Here is a 20,936-nt window from a genome sequence, read left to right as displayed (position 1 = left end):
GCGGCGTTGTAGTGCCCTGATTGAGATATCAAGCCTGCTACTGTAAATGAAGTACTAGGGAGAGAGAGAAATTAAGCTGTCTTTTAAACAGTGTTCAAGACAGTGGAACGGATCTAGTTCCTCATACCAGATTCACTGTTTTGCAATCAACCAACTAAACTGATGTCTGCTCTCTGGTAGATGCCAAGGACAGCAGTGTTGCCAGGGTTTAGCCAGCTGGGATTGAGGTCAGCAAGATGCCAGTCTGAGATTTTGTTTAAATCTACCCTGCTGATAACAACACTCATAAAGCAGAAAAAAAAAAGCAGGGAGGGGGGAAGGGAAGAAATTTGCCTTCTGTTCTCTTGGCCTTTCCTGTAACTTTCTAGTGGGCTACCCAGCCTGAACCAGGTAACTGATGATGCTGTGAAAAAAACCGCAAAGGTTAAATTTGTAATAAAAACAAAAATAAACCTTCTTTTTCCCCAAAACCTCAGCACTCCATCAGCCCTCCAGATTATCGTATTAAAAGCCTGATAACATCTGGATCCAGTTGAGACTGTTGGACAAGTCATCAGTATTCAAAAAAATTCAGCTTAGTAGTAGTCGTGAAAGAAGAATATACTATGTCTGCAGGGGTATTCGGTCTTTCAGTCACAGGGGAGTGTCCCTGAGAGGCTTATGTTTGCTACTGGAAGCAGTCACATGGCTTTAAAACAAAAACAAATGGCCAGAAAGAAATAACTAAGAAGGACTGTATCTGTTCAAACCTAGTTACATACAGTCACTGATTTGTGTTTCCCTAAGACCTTTCTCAGTTGGAATTTGGCTTGATGATGCTTATTAAATTGTGTGGAATACATGGGGGAAAAAAAGGTAGTAATAGAACAATTTTTTTTTTTTTTCCTGTTGAAAACTTTTTGTTAAGGGGTTGGTTGGTTTCGTTTTTGCTCTCCTCTCTAGGCATTCACATCAGAAACAAAGATTTCTACTGCAAGCTCCCACTGTTGTTGAGACCTCCTGGGAGAATGAATTACTGTTGCTGACTGCTTGGGACAGGTTTTCTGTTTGGTCTTTTCTGCCTACCAATATGCGTCAGCAAACTATATTGGGAAGGTATTCTATGTGATGTAAGTGTTTTGGATCAAAATTTTGCAGTATATGAGGGCCAGAGCATGCTGTAGTTCCTTTTTTTCTCTGTTCTGGTGCCCTTTGATACCGAACGGTTCTCTCATAGTTCGTAAGTATCGCCAGTTGACTGGGTTATTGGGATGCTTTGCTTTTAGTAGTGTGAAGGGTAAACAGGAAAGGGATTATTTGCGAGAAGTCACCACTTGGTGAATACTTCATGTCAGTTATGGGACAAGGACAGAGCCTTTTGGCTCTTTGGGTTTGGGTAAACCTCTGTCTGAGCCTGCCAAAACTGCTTTTGCAAAGTGAGTCACAGTTCAGGAACTGAGAGAAGAAAAAAAAGAAAGGGACTCCAGATTAAAAGTTAAAACTCTCTCGAGGGAGAAAGTTGTAGCCAGGAATGTGTTCAGGGAAACAAGGTGGATGCAGTCACCCACAAAATTGCTTGAAACAGCCACTGTCATGGGACCATAGAGCTTTTGGTGGGATGGACACCTCCGTAGAGTTTCTTTTCAGCCTTTGCCTTCTCAAAGGTTCAGCCTCTGATCTTCAAGTAGACTCTTAAGTTTAAGAGAACTAATCCACCGTGTAAGACATGCTGCTATGTGGGATTTATAGCTATAGGGCAACTAATTGCTTACCAGTGGTTTTACTTTGCCTTAAAGAACAGCTGCTCTTGCCAGAGTTAGCTGGAGCTGCTGGGCAGTCTCCTGCCCCACGCAGTACTGTAGGCTGAGACCTGATACAACAGTGGCAAAACTTGTGAGCTCCTGGGGTTTGGGTCTCAGGTCTGAGGAAGGTAACTTGTAGACAAAAGGGGTGAGAAAAATATGCCTAGTCTGTTGTGTTCTTCAGTAGCAGTCTAGATGCTCAGAAGTGGTCAAATCGTATGTTCTCCTTCCAAATACCACACTACTTTAGTTCCGGGGGGGGTGTCACTGAATTGTCCACTATCAGTTTGCTGTTTGGGTAGGCAGAAGGTATCTTCTCATGCCTACAGTTCTGTCTACTGTTCAAGGAAAAATTCAAGAAAATTGATTATGTTTTCCTCTCCAAGAGAGGCGGAATTTGGGAATCCTCAGGCAACTGAAGTTTGTGGTAAAAGTTCTCAGGCACTTCACTAGCAAAGAGATGGTGTGAGACATGGGGTTTCTCCAAAGTATGCGAACAGTGTAACTTGGAAAAGCTTCGTCAAAAGTCTCCCAGGAAACATCTGTTTGCACAAAAATTCTCGTCATTATGAGCCAAACCCAAGAGGACCTTTTCTGTGGTGTTAAATACACAGTGGGAGAGTTCAACCAAGAGAACCCGGAGACATGCTTTCTGTCTCTCTTCTGTCCAAGGAGCCAAGCCCTTTACTGCCACAAGCTCACTTCATTAAAAGTATTTCCACCTTCCTCTGAAATACTTGCAGGTTATCAACTTTTTAAAAGGTTGTCTTCCTTCCAATGCGTGTCTGGCCTCTTGTGTTTTGCTTCATCTCTGCACCAGAATTGCAGAGGCTGTGCTGTCTGTGGGTTTGTGTAGCGATTGGTGGAGTTTGCTGCTGATCTTGGTAAGCCTAGAGAAGAGCAGTTTCCTTCTTCAAGAAATGGTTACCTCCCAAAAGAGGATCGGTTGTTGTTTTGGCAACTTGAAGAGGGAAGTGGGATTTAAAAAGAAATGGGGGAAAAAAAAACCCTGGATAAATATTTTCCAGTTGGTCTCACAGTCTAGGAAGCATGTTCAGACACTGCTTCATCAGTTCTTGGCTGTAGAAATCCCTACTGGATGGACTCACTCATCCTCTTCGGTGATGAAAGGACACTGAACCTAGGGAGAGCTGCCTCCAAGATGCAGAGGCTCCCTGACACGTGTGGCATGTGTTCTGCAACACGCTGCAGCACGGGTTTTAGGAGGAAGAGAATGGACGGAGAGGACAGTCGGTGGGAAGAGCAGAGCTCCTTCCCGCTGTGCTGCGTGGGTCTTCACAGGAGAAGCCTGGGCTGGGTTTGGGTGTGAAGGAAGCGTTTTTGGTGCCTGTGTGCAGACTTCTAACCACTTCTAGAGCCAGGCATTTTGAGCTAGTATTGACATTAACATATGCAAAGCCTGAAGGTAAAAGGATTTATACTCGCTATTAAGTTGTTCCTAAGTTATAAAGAAATCCAAGAACATTTTAATTTCTAGTAAACATGTCAGCTTGAGGAAGGAGAAGTACCATTCTGATAAACTTGTTGATTGTGAACATACCATGATTTCAGCAGAAACAAGATAAGGAAGGAGCTATGCAGGCAAAGTCTTGGATCCAAGGGTTGTAGGTGAGCTGCTGCACCTTTTTCTATTATTTCTGAGTATTACCAGTGACCCTTTAAAACTGTGAGAATGAGTTTGTGAGAGAGTTCTCACATAACATTTATTTCACTGTTCCTTCTTATCTGGATCACAGGGCAGTGCGAGTTTAATTGTAGATTGATGACAAAATAATTCTTCAGTAGAATCAATTACATATATCTTCCCTGGGTATCTCTGTTTTGGTTGGGGTGGGGGGAAGAGAGTAAACACACATTTCTTTTATTTAGTGCGCATTTAGCTTTTACAGTTGCTCTCTTGTTGCAACTTTTATAAAGAGACTTCTTCAGAATTATTTCCTTCTCTTTCTTCACCTGGGTAAAGATATGTTTCTTCAGTCCTTTAATTTTGAATTCATGGTTTAATTCATTTTACAGAGTTTTTTGTGCCTGGAGCAAGAGAGATTGTTTTATATCCTTGTTTTTCTGGAATTGATTTTGTGGGTTTTTTTTATAATTCACTAAAATTATTCAAACTCTATGCTCTTTTTTATATCTTTACAATCTAGATTCATTAAATTGTATTTCTTATATCTTTCCATGTAAACTTATTTAGAGATTTGTATTTTCACATTTCTAACTCAAATTAAAGCCGAGGCAGTTCCACGTTCAGTTTTTCAGTGATTCCCAGAATACAAGGCTTTTTTTCCCTGAGATGGGAATTCAGTATTTATTACTCATTGGAGCAGCTTTTCTATTTTCATATTTTTAAATCCACTTTCTCATTTTAGAAGTCCTTCTACTGACTCATGTTCCTCCGCCCCCAAATCTCTTTTGCTCTTAAGTAGTTTATTTTTGGTGGGGTTTTTATTAGGGAACTTTTACATAATTGAGCTTATTCTGTAATTCATATGTTTGTTGAAGTGCTTTGCAAATGTCAGTTTATATGCCTTATGCTACAATCCCCTATGTTTTGTTGCAAGGTGTAGTCTTAAGGTTAAAACTCATTCACCTTTAATTGTCAGAACAGAATCAAGGTAGCTGCTTATACCTAATGCCTACGTTGCATTAAAATGACTGTATTTTTTTGTAGTTATAACTACAATGATAACACGTTGCAGTCCGGTATCGGTCTGTTGTTTTTAAACTGTAGCGTCGCTTTGCGGTAGTAAATATTGTGTTACATGGTATATTGAAAATTACAGGGGGATGGTGGCACACAGGGGAGCATTTCTGGCATTTGACAGCTTTGAGTATCACTTAAAAACACCCCACCAACCCTCTGTACCCTGAAGTATTTCCTTTTGCTGGTGGCCATGACCAGTTCATCCCAAGCATTGTAATATTTTGGTGGGCAATAGGCTAATATTATTCAGTTGAATATTTATGAACACAACAAAAAATACCTAGCCATAATGTCTGAAGCTAATAAAATCACGCTTATCTAGTTTTAATTACACTTAATGAACGGTGTCTCTAAAGAGGTAGTTGTGCTCATTTCAGCCTTGACTGTTGATTTTCATTTCTTTAATCCCCAGACCATTTTGTCTGAATCCAAAAATTAACATTCAGTGGGATGAATGAGGACATTTATATTTGTAAGAGCTATATTCTGACTCATGAAATCACAGCAAGTGAATGGCAGAGTCTTGCATTCCGGCTTGCATTTGGTTGTTTTTGTGGTCGGTATCCGTGGGACTGTTGGGATGTTGTACCTTATGCTGCTTGTGCAGAGGAGGCTGACAGCTGGTGCATGCAAGAATATTATCTGTGATTACCTTGATCATGAGAAATTATTGCGTGGGAACTATCTGAGGAGAGGATAATTGCGTCCTAGGGATGTCTTGTGTCCTGTATTTTCTTTGCAGGGAGATAGGGGTTTGAAGAGATGCAGCTTTCTTAGAGGCAGCCAAAGAGTGAAAGTGTGGAGATTAGAAGAAAGGGCTCCCGGTGAAGTAAAGATTTGGGGGTTTGGTCGGAGATGCTTTTCCTTTGATAACAGGCCAGACGGGGTCAAAAGGAAGTGGCTGGAGGAGGAAAAACAGTCTTTGCTTTCCAGAGGAGGAGCCGTGTCTGGAGCAGTTGGATTTGAAGTCTTTGGCAAAGCTTCACATTTTGACTGTTGGGTCTCTGGAAACAGAAACTTCAGCTGCGAGGCCCGACAGGGCAGGATCCCCGGGAGGGCAGCGGGAGATGCTTATGGTGTAGGGGCTGTCTGCGGCATGTCAGCACTTACCCCACAGCCCAGGAGGGCAGCTGGTCTTTGCTATTTCCCTTCAGGGGTAAGCAAGCCCAGGCTTGGGAAGTAAGAAAGAAACTGTGTTAGACTTTTCTCAAAATTCTGTTTTTAGGCCTAAAGGTAGGCCTAAAACACAGCTGTCAGAGCATGCAGAAAGAGGAACTATACCCAGTGGTTCAACTCTCCTGGAAAACTCAGTCCTCAGAACCTTAATTCTTGTAGATGCACATATTTAGGGCCTGTAGTGAGAGGGTAAGTTCTGCCATGGTAAAATTTTCTTCAGGCAAAGCTCCCTGGCTTGCCTTTCCACAAATGCTACCCGTAATGGAACTTGGCGCAAGATGAAAATTGCCTGCATGCTTACACAACGAGCGCTTCCTAGGCACGTTGACCCTTTTTTCCTTAAAATAACAAACCCAAAGGAAAGTATTTCGGTTTTAGGTCTTTGTTTTCTTTCCAAATAATGAATGGCGTAGATTTGTAATGCTAACAATATGTGATTTAGGATTCAAAGCAATGGCATTTTAGAAGTAAGCAAACATGTACAAGATTATCTCAGTGTCCTTATTTATACCATTGCTCTGCTATAGGGTTACTCGATCGCTTGCTTTAACTGATTAACTTGTATTATTGTTTAGCCTAATGTTTTCTGTGGTGGTACTTTCTCTGGTAGTTACTCAAGAGACTCTTTAGACTCTTCTGAAATAAATACTTCATAATCCTGTAAAACATCACTTGTTTAAAGGAAGCTGTTTATGTAAACAACAGGCTAATGCATGAAACTCTTGACATGTTAGCATTGAAACCAACTGTCCTCTGCGTGGTTTTGTTCTTACTATGAGGAAAGCTGAAGCTAGACATCTGGTCTTCTGTGGGTGAGAGAGCTCTTTACAAGTTACAGAACCGCTTGTTCAAGTGAAGTTAAAAAATATTTTGTACAGAAAAGGTGAAAAAAAAAATTACTGAAATAGCTAGTTCTCAAAGAAGCTTATGTTTTAGAGAGCAGGCAGTCTTTTTATTCCTTATGGGGAATATGCTGGTCATTTTAATGTGTGCATTTGATATAGGAGCATCCTTCTCAAAAACCACTTGTCTGACAACTGATGTGGAAAGGAGCCACGTTATTGACAGTGACGTGTGAGAACAGGTAGTGAGCAAACACACTTTTCCAGCTCACATGCATGTATTTCTGTCAGCTGTCACCACACATTGCTATTGATGCTCTCTAAAGGTTTGAGACCTAGGGGATTGGAGGTAGTATCGGTTTAATAGTTTCTTGCCTTTGTATGAGGTTTGAATTCTAGTTCTTGAGATTTGTTTATTTTGCAAAGCTCTCTGATTCTCTTCATCCTACCTCTCCCCTCGTCACAGACAAATCCCTCATTCTAAAAAGTGAAATACAAGAAAGTACACTGCCAAGTCCAATCGCAAGTTGTAAGCAGACCTGCTTATTCATTTTATGTCTGACTTGAGCTGCTTTTGCATGTTTTATAGGAACTGAAGCACTTTCCTGCATCCCATACTCTTGACTACTCCCAAGTAAAACCTTACAATCTTCTGAGATTATTGCATACTTCTGTGATGGTGGTATGGTCAGACTTCTAGCTACATCTCACTCATCCTAAGCTGAGTTGCTATAGATTTTCTTCTACTTAAATCTATGAGTTTACAGTGCATTTTCATAGAAAAAATAAAAGCCCTTTTAATGTAGTCACTCTTAAGAGCAATTTTCCTCTATCAGTCATTTAGTGACACAGATGCTTTGGCAAGCGGTTTTGATAAATGACTCCCAGAAAATCTGCCAAACTTTAAATTCTTGCAGTGTGTCTCCATCTACCTTCTCACTTTTATATGCTCTGGCTGCACTTGTACAAGAAGAGGCTTTGTCAGCGACACCGCTCCAGGTAGTGCCACTGAGTGACCTGCGTGTGAGGGGAGGAAGGTGAAGACACAGATCTGAATAGCTCCCAGTTGCCTACAGTCATCTCCATCAAGCAATGCTTTTTTTTTTTCATTACTGATCAAGTATACTGTCTGTGTCCTGTATAAATAGCCTTAGTAACCAGTTCCCCTGCAAGCTTTATTAAGCAATGAAGACTTGCATGTTTACTATACTGAGACGCGAGGGTTTTCAGGCTGGGGTTGCTGAGTGCGTGGTGCTTACTTAGCAAGGGCAGGCTGCTGGCTGCAGCGTGGTTGGCGGTAGGTTTCCTGTCAGCCCCTCCGTAGCTTGATAAAACAAGTATGGTTCAATCCACTGATGTCTTGAAATGATAGCCATTTCATTTATTGAGGCAGTACTAAATGATACCGAGACTTATTCTTGCTGAAAATAGGATGAAGTTTTGAAAAGGAATGGAAGAGGAAGGGATAATCGTTCAGAGTCTGCTGCGACGGAGCTGAATCATTTGTCTTGACGTTGGTTTTCATGATTTCTGACGGTGACTTCCACCCCCACCTGCACGTGTAACTGTCATGTGAAGATTTGACTCTTTATTTTACGATGTCTCAATGTTAGAGATGACCTGTGTCAGGAAAAGCCTTCAATCCAGAAGACTTGTAGAAAGCATGGGGCAACCTAGGAAGGTGTTGATTACGCTGTCAGGGTGGGAGGTGAGGCCCTTGTGACTTTGTGGGGTTAGGCATTAAGAGGTTTATATGTCTTTTATTGTTAATACATAATCTCAAGGAAATGGCTGAGCTAGTCGCCCTGGTACTTCAGAAAAGTCACTGAGATAGCAGTGTACATAATTAATAATAAGGAAAGAGCAAACTAACATACATCTGTAAAAGATGATGCAAAATTTTCTTGATCTTGGTCCTGCAGAGACAAATCCAAAATGAAGCTGGTGCCCTCCTACATGCTTGTTGGGTGTGGGTGAGCACAGTGAGGGTGGGGCAGCCAGGGGGGAGCTGAGCTTTGCACTGCCCATACCCAGGCACCTCTGCCAGGGCACTGCCCCATGCTGCGTCCAGGCTGGGCTAGCTGTTACGGCTACCCATATCCGATACAGCACCACTAATGACTTTTTTAACCCTCCTCAAACAGATACGTGACTGCTGCAGCAACTATTTCAGCTGTGCTAACAAGGTGGTTCTTCGCTGGCTTATCCGCAGCAGCAGGGAGCTGTATGCAGGTTGCCACAAAACCTGCCTGAGGAGCTCGTTATAATGACAGATCGTTACCTCCTGCTTAGATATACTCTAATAGCTGCAAAAGGAGAAAACTTCTTTCCAGGAAACGCGTTTTTCCTTCTTCATTGTGGAGTTTCTTCTGAGCTTTCTGTGAGTGTTGCATGTCTACAAACACAAGTGAAGGCCCTTAAATATAATTGTAAAATTCCATTGGGTTTGTCTGGAGGGAATTATATGTGTAGAGCAGGAGTTTTGAGTTACTTTAACAAAAGACGTGAATGGCTCAAATGTACTAATTGAGAAATTTGTGTTTGTGCAACAACCAAAACAATTTATTGTGTGCATATGTAGCATCTTGAATTTGGTGGATGCTAGCTCTACAACAGCCTAGCTGTGCTGTGCAGCATATGTGCCCAGACTTCTGACACCTTCCTACTGTTACTGTGGAAACTATGATTTCTAACTCCAGACTTCTATGTCCCTGAAACAGTTTTGGGGTTTTTTTCTGCTGAGGCAAAAGGGGACAAAGTTTGCAGATGAGAAGGAAACACTCCTGTCCAGTATGAACCCAGCTGGTGCACTGACTGTATTTGATTTACGTGGTTGTGCTTGATGGGGAATCGCGTGTTCAAATGGATGTAGCTACATTTATTTTAATGGTGAAACCTCCAGGTAGTCATGCTATATATGAATTTATATACATAAGCCTAAGGAGACCTATGCTGAGAAATGGAAACTATAGAATGCAAGGGGAAGAAAACCATCCTTACCGAGTCATATGTTTCTGAATCATCAAGTATGTGGAGGGGAAAAAAGTGACAGCATAGAGCCTCCTCAGTTGTACTAGATGATCATTGTAGGTCCCTTCCAACTGAAATCCTGTATGTTTCTGTGTTTCATCAGACTCCCTCCCTGCCCCCAACAGGCCAAGGCTGAATTGAAAACACATATAGTAATCTCAGCTCTGAATAACTTCTGCATGGCTATATAATTTCAAAGAGAAATGCTTTCAGGGCGATGATAGGTTTTGTCTACATCTGTAATGTCTCATTTGTCTCTGGATACCCAACAGCCTTCGCTTTGTTTATTCAGAGGTGAGCAAACATGAAGCTGAATGTACTTTACAATGATCAGTGTAAATCAATGTGAAAAATGGAGTTCATTATAAAATATATACACACATTTATATTTAGCAAGGTTTACTAGATTGATTGCTCCTAAACCTAGAGCTTGACTCCTCTTATGTGCAGAGAATTCACAAAGAGACAGTCATAGCCCAAGGATGGTGAAGTGTGGTCACTGATGGATAAAATAAAATTCAAGCCTGTTTGCATTTTAATGGATTTTAATCACATGAGAGTTTGGGAAAGAAAAAATAGATTTTTTTTTTTTTTTCTTCTTGTCATCGTGTCTGGTTGCTTCAGGGCTAGCAAAACTGGTTGCAGGTACCAATATGATTTTAAGTTCTTGTACTGTTGTTAAAAGAGGCTTTCAGAAAGACAAGCGATGTGCATGATCATCATCATTAGTCACTGAGAACAGAACAAATAGTACCGGTCTGCAGGGAAAGCAGAGCTTAAAGTTTTTGGCAAACTAAGTAATAAGGAGGAAATGAACAAGATGCCATGCATGGTTTTTATCGCCAGAGATTTACAAAAATAAGTTTGACATCCGTCAAGGGTTGGGGAGTAGGGTACCATCCTGCTCTAATGATGTGGAAGCAGCACGATCTTTAACAAACTAAAACTCTTGAAGAAAGGGAGTTGTTACTTAGTCTTTCGCTCTTTGGTGCTGCCTCTCATCTGTTTGTCATTGCTGCTGTCTGTGACAAGATCATCATATGTATTTAAAATGTTCGTGCTTTGTACTGCTAGCATGGACTAGCTCTGCCTGATTCACCACTCCCTCCTGCTGTCTCTGCTGCCTCATTCATGCTTTATCGGCTGCTGCTTGTTTCATCTGAAACTCGATTCCCTGTGTGATAATATTAGGTGGAATTTATTCCTCAACCCCCAGAAATAATCTTTGTTCAAGAACACCATTACAAAGACAGCTAAGCAGGGTATTTTGTGATAATGCTGTCACTTAAAAGGGGGGTGTGTGGAGCGGAGGATGTTTAAAATGCCAAGATATTTTATAACAGGCAGAAAATAGAGAAGCTTAAATTTTTTGCCCCGTATTTTCTTTTGTTATATCACTAAGTGGATGTTTGTGTCTGTTTATACTCTGATTTCGTGTGTGTTTTGAAATCTCATTGTACTCAGTGGTGGAAAATTGGCTGCTTAAGTAAAGGCATGCTAAGGACAGCTATCTACAGTAGCTGGAAGGAAATGCTTCTCAAATGTATTGTCCAAGTTGGTTCTAGTTAATAGTCTCTTGGGTACATGAACTTTCCTTACCTTCTCCACCCATCTTCTGGCAGCAAACAGAATTCTTAGCATTTCAATTTAAAAATAAATTAATTAATAAAAATCTCTGCTGCCCTTTTAAATTGTTTCCCAATAGGAACGAAATGAATTTCAGTAATAACTCATAAAATCACTTGTGTGGGTTGATTATTCCTGCAGGGAGGGAATCCCACAAAACAGTAACATAAAGCAAATCTCTTCAAACTGGATGAAAATATAATATTTATATAAAGATTCTCCTCTCCCTTTCCTCCTGATCTGGTTGGATTTACTATTACAAAATGCAGTTGTGCAGTGGCTCTGCTAATTAGATGTTATCAGGCCTGTTTCTGCAGGGTTGTGACCTATAAATTTCTGCTTAGTGTTGCTATAGGAAAGATGTTTTCTCTCTGCTGGTTACTTATCCTTACTGGGTTCATTCTCCTTCTAGGATTTTGGAGATGAGCACCTGTGGCTTTACCCTTCTGATAGAAGGGGGGTTGGATTTGCTGGGGGGGCTTCATGATGCCAGTTCGCAAAATATATGGCAGGGAAAACATTTGGGAGCAAGTGCATGTTTGCGCTCAGGGGATTTGTGGCATTACCACTAAACATCAGATAAAAAAACAGCGCCGTGAATAATGAAAGGTTTAGTCCTCATAAGCTTTATATTTTGCAGGTTTTGGGCAATGTAGCAGGATTAAGGAAGAAAAATAAGTAGGCATGGGTTCTAGGGTGGAGGGTGTTTGGGGTGAGGATGTGGGGTTGCCTTTATTCTTCATAGCCTAGCCTACTGGAGAGAGGAGGAAAGATATTAAGTAGAGGGAAAACCCAGCTAAAGAATACCAGAAATACTGTGCCCTAGCTACAGATCCTTTTAATTAGCTAGCCCATCATCAAAGGATACATTAATCATACTTATTTGGGTCTGCCAAAAGCATAGTAAACCTGCTCCGCCTGTTTTGGTGGTATCTCCGGAGCCTTGATCTCAGCAGGGCTGAGATGTCCACACCGAGCTGGTCTACAAGAATGTATTTCTCCTGACACAGTGTTAGCTCAGCACTTGCAATTTCTCCGCCCTGGCACTGTTATTTCTTCCCACGTTGCCTCTTTCTTTCACAGTTAGTTTCCCTCAACATCGTATAGAGTAGGCAAGAAGAAAGTACCACCCACTATATTCTGAAAGTTCGGAACAAACTTGAGCTTTAATTTACAAATATTGACATCATGTGGCAATAAGGAGATCAAAGCGCTCTGAGTCAGGAGGCTCCAGAGCCTTGATCTGAGCCAGCAACTCAGTGTCCTGCCTTGGCCAAATTGGTGGTGACCTCCTTATGCTTAACCAAAGTGGATTTTTCTCCCGAAGCCAGCTTTCCCTCCCTCAAAACAGGTACAATAGCTGGGTCAAATTACAAAGGGAAACTAACCTCATATAACCTTTAACTAGAGGTTAGAGCTGATAAAAGAGGTATTACAGGTCGTTACCTTGCTATACTGGATTAAATGTGGGATTCAGGTTATTTGCAATAAGACATCTCTTTGCATAAATGTAAATATGGCTTGGAATCCCCATTGCATTTATGTAAGATCTGGTCTCCTTCCTCTAAAGTTTTGTGTCTGAACCATCTTTAAAGGATGAAAAAAGTCCAATCCTCGGTATATTAGCATGGCATTACTGAGATTTATGACGACTTGTCAGATGTTGGGGAGAAAAATAGGATGAGGAGTGTTCTGGTGCTTTTGTATGGGGTTTTGTTTTTAAGTAGGTCAAATCAACGAATTGATGTATAATAGCTGGTTCCAGGTTCTTCTGAAAACATTTTGAAGATGCCAGAAGGAAGCAGAGTGGATCTTTTTAAATAGCACCGGGTGTACTGCAGGGCTTCTTTTACATTATATTTGAATCCCTTGAGGTGGTCCCTTACGAAGTCATTTGTTTTAAGTGGTTAAAATACGAAAGCTAAGTTTAGCCCATATGCTTGAATGACCTGGATAATATGCAAAAAAAATGCACATCGTTGTAGTAGATTTTAGTGTCCTGTGAACTCTCCCTTCAACAAGGGAAATAAACTTGTCTGTCTGAGACATCAGTGGTGGTTGGAACTCCTATATTTTGTTTTCCCAAAAGTCTGTTGAGGCAAAAAACAACCCAAAAGAAGCCCCTAGTCACTGATGTATACTCAAGCTTCAAGAAACATTCACGTTGAAAATAACTAAAAGAGTACAGCAGCAACAGGCTGTGCAGTGATGGCAGGGTGACTGAGCATTTAAAACTCCCAGGTATGGGAGAGCATCATGTGAGAGCTTTGTGATTTATTTATTTTTTAAAAATTCTTTATTTTTCCTATTTTCTTCTCTCTCACCATGAAACCCAGCAGACACGGGGAGGGTTGGTTTTTGAGACTACAGAGGCTGTGTTTCTCTAGAGGTAGGTTTAAGGTTTAATTCAGCAATCCTGCCATTGTTTTGAGAAATGAAGTTTATGGGCTGAGATTGTTCAGATCAGTGACAATGAATAGATCTGTTTTCTTGAAGGAAAGCCAAAGATGAAAGCTTCTAAAAGAAATAGCCTGCATGGTGTAATTCAGCCTGCATGTGAAAGCCTGGAAGATGGTGTGTTTGTTTTTCAGTTGCTCAATTTGAACTTGTGGTCACTATCTCATCACCTTGCCTGTTCCTGTGGCTCGTTCTTGTCTCCGCAGAAATGCTCTACATTTTGCTCTTCCCATAACTCCCTCCTTGGCAGAAGAAAGCAAAAGGGTCTTGCTCTCTTGAAGCCGATCTGTGACAGATAAACATCAGCTGGTTGATGCCTCGTTGGCAAGGGTGGGGGGGTAAAGCTGTCTGTGAACCTTTGGTAATGGTGCTTTGGCCAAGCTCCATGCACTGCTTGCAGTACACATGTTTGGCTTTGACCACAAGTACATTAGTACTTTTTTTGTACTAGTGTGCACACAAAAAATGTGCAGGAACTGAGCAGAGTTTGCTTTTAAATTTTTGGTTGGTTTGGTTTTTTCCGCAGCTGCATTCGTACTTTTTTTTTGTGCTCATGTACACACAAAAACTGTGCAGGAACTGAGCAGAGATTACTTTTAAATTGTTGGTTGGTTTGGTTTTTTTCACAGCTGCCTTGGGCCGAGGTCCTTTTTAAGTTCAGGATGCTTTTCCTCTCGTCTTCTTCCTGCACTGCTGCAAAGAATAAAGAATCAAGAAAGAACAGCCCAGTCTGGATGCTCAGTGCTGAAGAGGCTGTAAAATGGAGATTAGGGGTTGGTGAGAGCAAGCAGTACAGAGAAAAGAACAGAGGGAAGGGTATGGAGCTGGGTAAGAAAAGAACCATGCATAAATTACGAGGAAAAATGGCAGATTTTTTTTCTCCCACGAATAATTAACTTTTCTGCTATTCTCCATTTTCCACTTCCTAAACCTCTCACGAAAGCCTCTCCTTGCTTTGGGGAGAAGTGTCACTTGAGAATCTTCTCAGAACTTGGCAGCTATGTAATAGGGGCATGTAATCTTTTATAATCCTCTCTACAGGTTTGTAATAACCATTTCTGTTTTGAGATTCCAAAGCATTTTGTAGGCCAAGTGGGAATTTACTGTGAGAGAAAAATGTATTTAATATTCAGGAGCAAAGATGAGTGGTCCTGGGCAGGGAACGAGAACTGAATAAGAAGGAAGGAAAACCTGCTTAGTATTGTAGGAAGGGTCACAGCGATGGCTTTGAGCAACTGCGGGTTATTTGAAATCTTAGGTATCCTGGGAACCAAATTGTTTTTTTACACAGATAGCAGCTTCTGCTGTGGTGATGTCATGAGACTTACAAGGCTGCACAATGAGCTGCTTGTTTGCGGGCGCGCATGGGAGGCTGGGCTGAGCATGAAGCGCACCTGCGTGTTTTGTAAGGTCCCCACCTTGCTGGGGTTGTGTTTTCTGGTTCCACTTGTTGAGCTACGAAGTGTGCGGATGATTGCATGATCTGAGGTTGCTGGCACCGATCCATTCAAGAAGGTGCTGATGTCTCCCGATAGACACATCTTTCACGCTGTCTGTCACGAACCTGGCTGGGTACAGACCATGAGAACAGGGACGGAGAGGGAGGCACAGCCGAGGGAAGCGGGGATCAGTTACCCTTTGTAAGTTTAGCAATCGGCTGTGCGGCATGTAAGAAGCTTAGAAGAGCTCAGCAGTGTTCAAGCTAATTGGCAGCTTTAAACTGCTATTAAGAGCTCCCACACCTTTTGCTCAAAGAAGCTGCACAGTGACAGTGAGCTCTGGTGCAACTTTCTGCTTTCTAATCAGAATTACCCTGCCAGGCCAATTTTAGCTTTATGCTTAATTTCTGCTTCTGCTGCTAGCTCCTTAGCTCTCGTTTTTTAGGACTTTGCGAGAAAGCTCGAGACTGTTGGCACACTCAGCATCTGCTCGCTAAACTACTCGTAAGATTTTAAGACTTGCGGTTTCTTCTTTGGAACGACTCCATAATTTTCCCTTTTGAAAAGAAAATCTCGGTGAAACTGCTTGCATGGTTGTGGCCTAACTGAAATTGTGCACTCGAGCTTCCACAGGGTGCTTGGGTACTGGGGAACACTGAACCCTTTTAGCAAATATTAGGGGCTGAGGGTGGTAAACATGTTAGCACAGGTCTTGGGAAAGGTTTGGTTTTTGAATTGCATGTGTTACGGGGAAATGAGAGGGGAAATCTTGGCTGATCTCTACTGAAGTCTCAGCCTTGGTGTGAAAACTACTGAGCTTTTGATAGGCAAAGTGGCGACGTTGCAAGTATAGGGCAGATGTACTGACTCGGGACCAAGTTAAATTGGCAGAGCCGTCTGAGAGCTCAGCTGGGGGAGTGAGCCTGCTGTACCTTGCTCGCTGCCCGCCGTCTCTTGTACAAACAAGTCTAAATCTCTCCTAGGGAAGGAATGAAGAGGTGGGAATGATGTCAGTAACAGAGAGGAGAGGCAGCAAGAGCTCATCCTTCTGGGAGATGCCAGGCTCATTGAACAGTAGCATTCTGTATTTTGTCTCCTGCTGGTTGCAAAGGAGACAGCCCTTGGCTGGCTATTAGGTATTCGTTCATCTGATGGCTTAGACCTTCCCACATAAAAATTGCTCGTTAGATTTTTATTTTTTTTTATTTTTTTTTTAATGCAGAACTTCTGCAAGAAATTTAAGAATCTGGCTGGTAGCTCTGGTAGTGAACAAAATGTTGATGCTCACTCTTTGAGCTTGAAAGGTTAATCTTGCTTTCTCTGTGTTGAGGTGAGATTGCTGCGTGCGAGAAATTCCAAGCAGAGAGGCAACCCTTCTCCCACCCCATCACAGATCTCATTAAAGCTTTACAGCAGCTGGTGGAAAAAAGCTGAGCCCTTATCTGTTTGCAGAAGAGACTCAGTCCTCATTCAGAGGAGGGAAAAATCCTCAAAACCTTACCCATAAGCAGTGAGCAGCAGATACCTTCAGACTTCTCATCTCTAAATTTATAGAGATTCCTTCACCCAGAGTTGACATACTGATGGTAGGGAAATGGAAGCACACACAATAAGCAAAAAAATTGCCATGGTGACATTTCTATGAGGGTACAGGGAATGAAGACTGCACCTGACTGAACAGTTTTTATGTCAATCTGTGGCTTATGAGGCTCTCCATTGGGATAATGGAAAACCAGACTGTGCCTGATCACTGCCACTCAATAAAAGAATAGTGGAAAGTTAATAGGTTAGATTGGCAAGATTGGCCTCTACTAGAAAAATTAAAGATCTTGTGAAGAATTTGTGTTTCAGTGCCAAATATGTTGGAATCCGAGAAAGTCATGGCGCTGGTGATGGCTTCTGCCAGCTTCTAAAACACCATTTTCACCTACTTAAACCTTTTATGGCTTTATTCTGTGCAGAATGGGTTTTCCAGGTAGCCTTTTGGCTGTAACCAGCTGGCGTAAGAGCTTTCGAGACCTTTGAAATCTGATTGTTGGACTAAGCTTTCTTTACCTCCTACCCGCGATATTAGGTTTCCGTGCAAGAACTTGGTTATCGCTGCATGCAGCTGCTGGAGGAGAGCAACTGGATTCAGCTGAATTGAGGGCTAGGCGGTGCATGTGTAGTTTGTTGAGCGTGGCTATTAAATATAACAGAAAGAATTCACACTAGATACTTACCTCTGTAATAACATCATACATAAATAGCGTGCCTCCCATCCCAAAGGATCTGCTCACGCTTTCTACACTTAAAATAACACCTACTTCACCAGAGAGATCTGTTGCTGACCACGAAAATGTAGGTACCTCTTAACTGGAGCCATGCCACATGGTGATTTAGAGGGGCAAGTGAGCAATGCCATATCTCACAGTAGCCACAAGAAGCTTCCTAGAAAACTTCAGTCATTGCCCATATTATGATTTGCAATAAAATGGCAGGATTAATGGTATTATTTCTGTAATATGTACTGGTCATATCTCTAAGTGTGTTGTGATTCAAAGAAGAATTAATCAACCCTAAGAGTGTCATGTTTTCTCTGTAGCATGCGAGTCCCTGCATTACCACACACAGTACGTGCTGAATTTTTCTTATCATATTATACAATTAGTCATCAGCATTGTGTGTTCTGTCTTGGGACATTGTGGTGGTTGTCCGTACAAGCTTGAAGGATGAGTGTCCCCTTCTCCCAAGTGAGTTTGTGCATCATGATAGGTTTTCTCTGAATAGTTGTTTCTGACAGTGTCTGTCTGCAGTCCTGCTTAGATCAAAACCATTGGGTATGGCTGGGAGCTGGTTTGAGAAATAAGAAATGTAAACAAAAGCTATATATATCAGCATGAGAGAAAGTGGAAGTTGTCTTGATTGTGCTTTTCCTAGCAGACCCTCAGCAACTGACCTCTGTCGTCATCTGCTCTGTGTAAATGTTGAGAGATTGTCCCTCTTTTAGCCCAGCCAGGGTTGCTCCGATGCCTGTGTCTGTTCTCAGGGCAGCGGTGCTTGAATTCTCTTCTGTTTTAAATCCAGATCCTGCAGATCTTCATCTGAGCATCACACAGCTGTCCGAAATAGTTGCATATACACACACAGCTGTATGTCGCATAACTGTGCTGTTGCTGTTTATTTTCGCTCACATGAGTGACTTCTTTTGTGGAAATCATGCTTTATTACCAGATGCGGGTTTAAGGGAAGGAAACGTGTTGAGACGTGGTATATTTCTCTTTCTGCCATATCTTTCCCTTGAATCATGAGCTTCATCAGCTTTTCGAGAGGGTGTAAGTTTAGCGAAGGGCTTTTAATTGCTATTTGTCTTTGAAGCTTCATGTCAATAGTAAGGCTTGTTACAGCTTCTGTTCAACTGGTTGATGAAGGTTCAAACTGATGATTATTCGAACTGGACCGCGGGCTCATGCGCAGCTGGGTAGGTCGGGGTATCGACAAGCTCTCAGATGACAGCACTTACCTAAAGTTCTCTGAGTTCTGTCTCTATGGTAAGTACATCAAACACCATGGAAACACTGACATTGGACAAGTAGACGTGTTGTCAAAAGGTGTTAGGGCTCCTACTAATCTCTCTTCAAGGGAAAAAAAAAAATCCTCCCTGCATACAAACTTGGCCACTACATTAGTTACTCAGCTGCTTGGCAGCTCCTTATTGGAAATACTAGGAACGGAATACGGACCCTAATAAAGTTGATGAAAATCTGGCAAGTACTTCAGTAAGCCTTTGATTTCACCATAGGAAGAGTGTGGTTCAAAAAAGGAGCTTTGACACATGCCAGGGGTGCTCTTGTCATCACTGGGATGGAGGTTTATTTCTGTGCTTTTACTGATGGTAGGTAGGGAGCGCTTTTTGGCAAAGAGGCTGAAGGCATCAATTTACCTTTAATGTAGTTTTCTTGGCCTGATTTCTGCTAATTCTGTGCTTTTCACTAGCTCTGGAGAGGAGAGAAGATGCTGCTCTTCTGGTTCTAGAAGAGCTGTTGGGGACTAAATGGCACTGGAATGCCCATCATCTCTTGGAAATAATTTTCTGATTCTGCCCATTGCCTGCTTTTTGGAAGGTATTCTCCACTTGCAAATGCATTTGGTATTTAAAAAAAAAAATTCTTGCATACTTGCAATAGAATATTCAGAAATGTTCCCATCTGATAGCACTAGTACTACTCCCCAAATACTACTAAGCTGCCGTCAGTTTTCATAAAATGTCTTACCCTTTCTGTGGGGATCAACTTGGCACTGGCTGCTTCTTTCCTTGTTCCCTCACCCTGCACCAGTCAACACTTTTTTTTGTTGTAATGTGATTATGGCATAACCGTTCCATTTTTTCCCCCCTTTTTTTAAAATAAGCTCTGTACTTAAAGAATAATAAGGTACAAGTTGTCAGTTGGCTGAGAGAAAGGGAGCTTTGTGGATATTTATAACATGCCTAATGGCATTTCAGAGCCCTGAGGAAAAACAACACAGTTTCCAATCTTCAGCTATGTCAGATGTGGCAGGCGGGCAGTGATGCTCTGCTCAGTTCAGCAGGGGAGGATGTACCGAGAAGGGGATTTTTTCCAAGCTGTTACTTAACTGATATTAGCATTTGAAGGCACATAAGGCATGACCTTTAATCCTGTGTGTAGACTAACTGATCTGCTTGCTTGAATGCCTCATTGTAATGATGCAGAATGGAAAGGATTGCATCAGACCAGAGAAAGAAATCTTCTGTCACCAGAACTTTCATATTTAGGTGTGTGGCTGCATGAGCCCATCCCACACGTAACATCTGCAAACTCAGAGCTTTCAGATGCATGGCCCTGATCTCTTTTCTCCATCTCCTGTCTGAAACTGTGTTCATCAGTGGGTTACCCTCCAAAGCACAATCTTTCCTGTGTGAGCTGATAGATAGTAGCCCCAACGTGAGAAAGGACAGCCCTGACTTTTGGTCTGTTCCAAAAGTGTAAGTGGTCCTAGTTACACATGGACTTTCTGCTGTTCACTTCCATAGCAATTCAAACAGTGGTGGTAAATTAGTTTTATGGGGCATTAGTGGAAGAGGTCGGTGGGTTTTATTACATTCATGTGAAAATTTGGAGCCAAGAATGTAAAATGAAAACTGAAGATGAAGAGTACCGGAAAGCAGAACAGGGTTTGTGAAGCAACCAAATGTGTATGTGATACTGTGTAAAGTCCCAAAGAGCCTTCAGTCTAAACTGGTAACATATTTCAGAGTAAGTTTTGAAGTTACAGCTGTTGCGAGAGGCTCTGAAGAGGTCAACCATGCAGAAAGGCTAGCTGAGAAATAATTTAAATAGGTAGGACAAATGTGCCAAAGCTACGCTGCGATTTTTGTTGCAGCGAGTTTTCTTGTAACGTGTATTCAGCATCTGTCTAGTTTGTGAGATGGGCTTGTAGCATCAGCCTCGGGCAAGGACTGAAGTTACAGGATCTGATACATCAGAAAACCAGCTTGCAACTGCTCCTCTTTGTTGAAGAGAGCACTTGGTCAGCCTGCAGGGGTGGTGGGGCTGTGTCCCGACATGTGTTCAAAAGGATACCAATACAAACACAAATAGTAATGCTGTGGTGTTTTCTAGTGGTGATTGACAGCTCCAGACACCAAGATGGCATGTTACTCTGCCAGCAGCCTGTGGAAAGCTGTTCTGACATAGCCAACCCACTTGGCAGCAGAACCGTGGCTGGCCCGCAGCGCCTGATGACTCAGTTAAGTCCTGGAGTTGTTATTGCAGTGGAAGAAGTCGTTCTGTTCTCTTAATTCCTTTGTGCAGCCCATAGATCAGTGGATGGTATCCTGCCAAGGCCTGTAGTTCGTAGA

At 42.0% G+C, this 20,936-nt stretch overlaps 1 protein-coding gene across 7 annotated transcripts in view; it reads left to right on the top strand.

Moving 5' to 3' along the window:
• Positions 1 to 20,936, top strand: part of RASAL2 (RAS protein activator like 2) — a 186,911-nt gene that overhangs the window by 60,318 nt on the left and 105,657 nt on the right. The window lies entirely within an intron of this gene.

This window comes from Strix uralensis, chromosome 8 (genome assembly GCF_047716275.1).
Source record: "Strix uralensis isolate ZFMK-TIS-50842 chromosome 8, bStrUra1, whole genome shotgun sequence".
In the NCBI taxonomy this organism is placed as follows: Eukaryota; Metazoa; Chordata; class Aves; order Strigiformes; family Strigidae; genus Strix; species Strix uralensis.
This window is presented reverse-complemented; position numbering and strand designations above follow the sequence as displayed.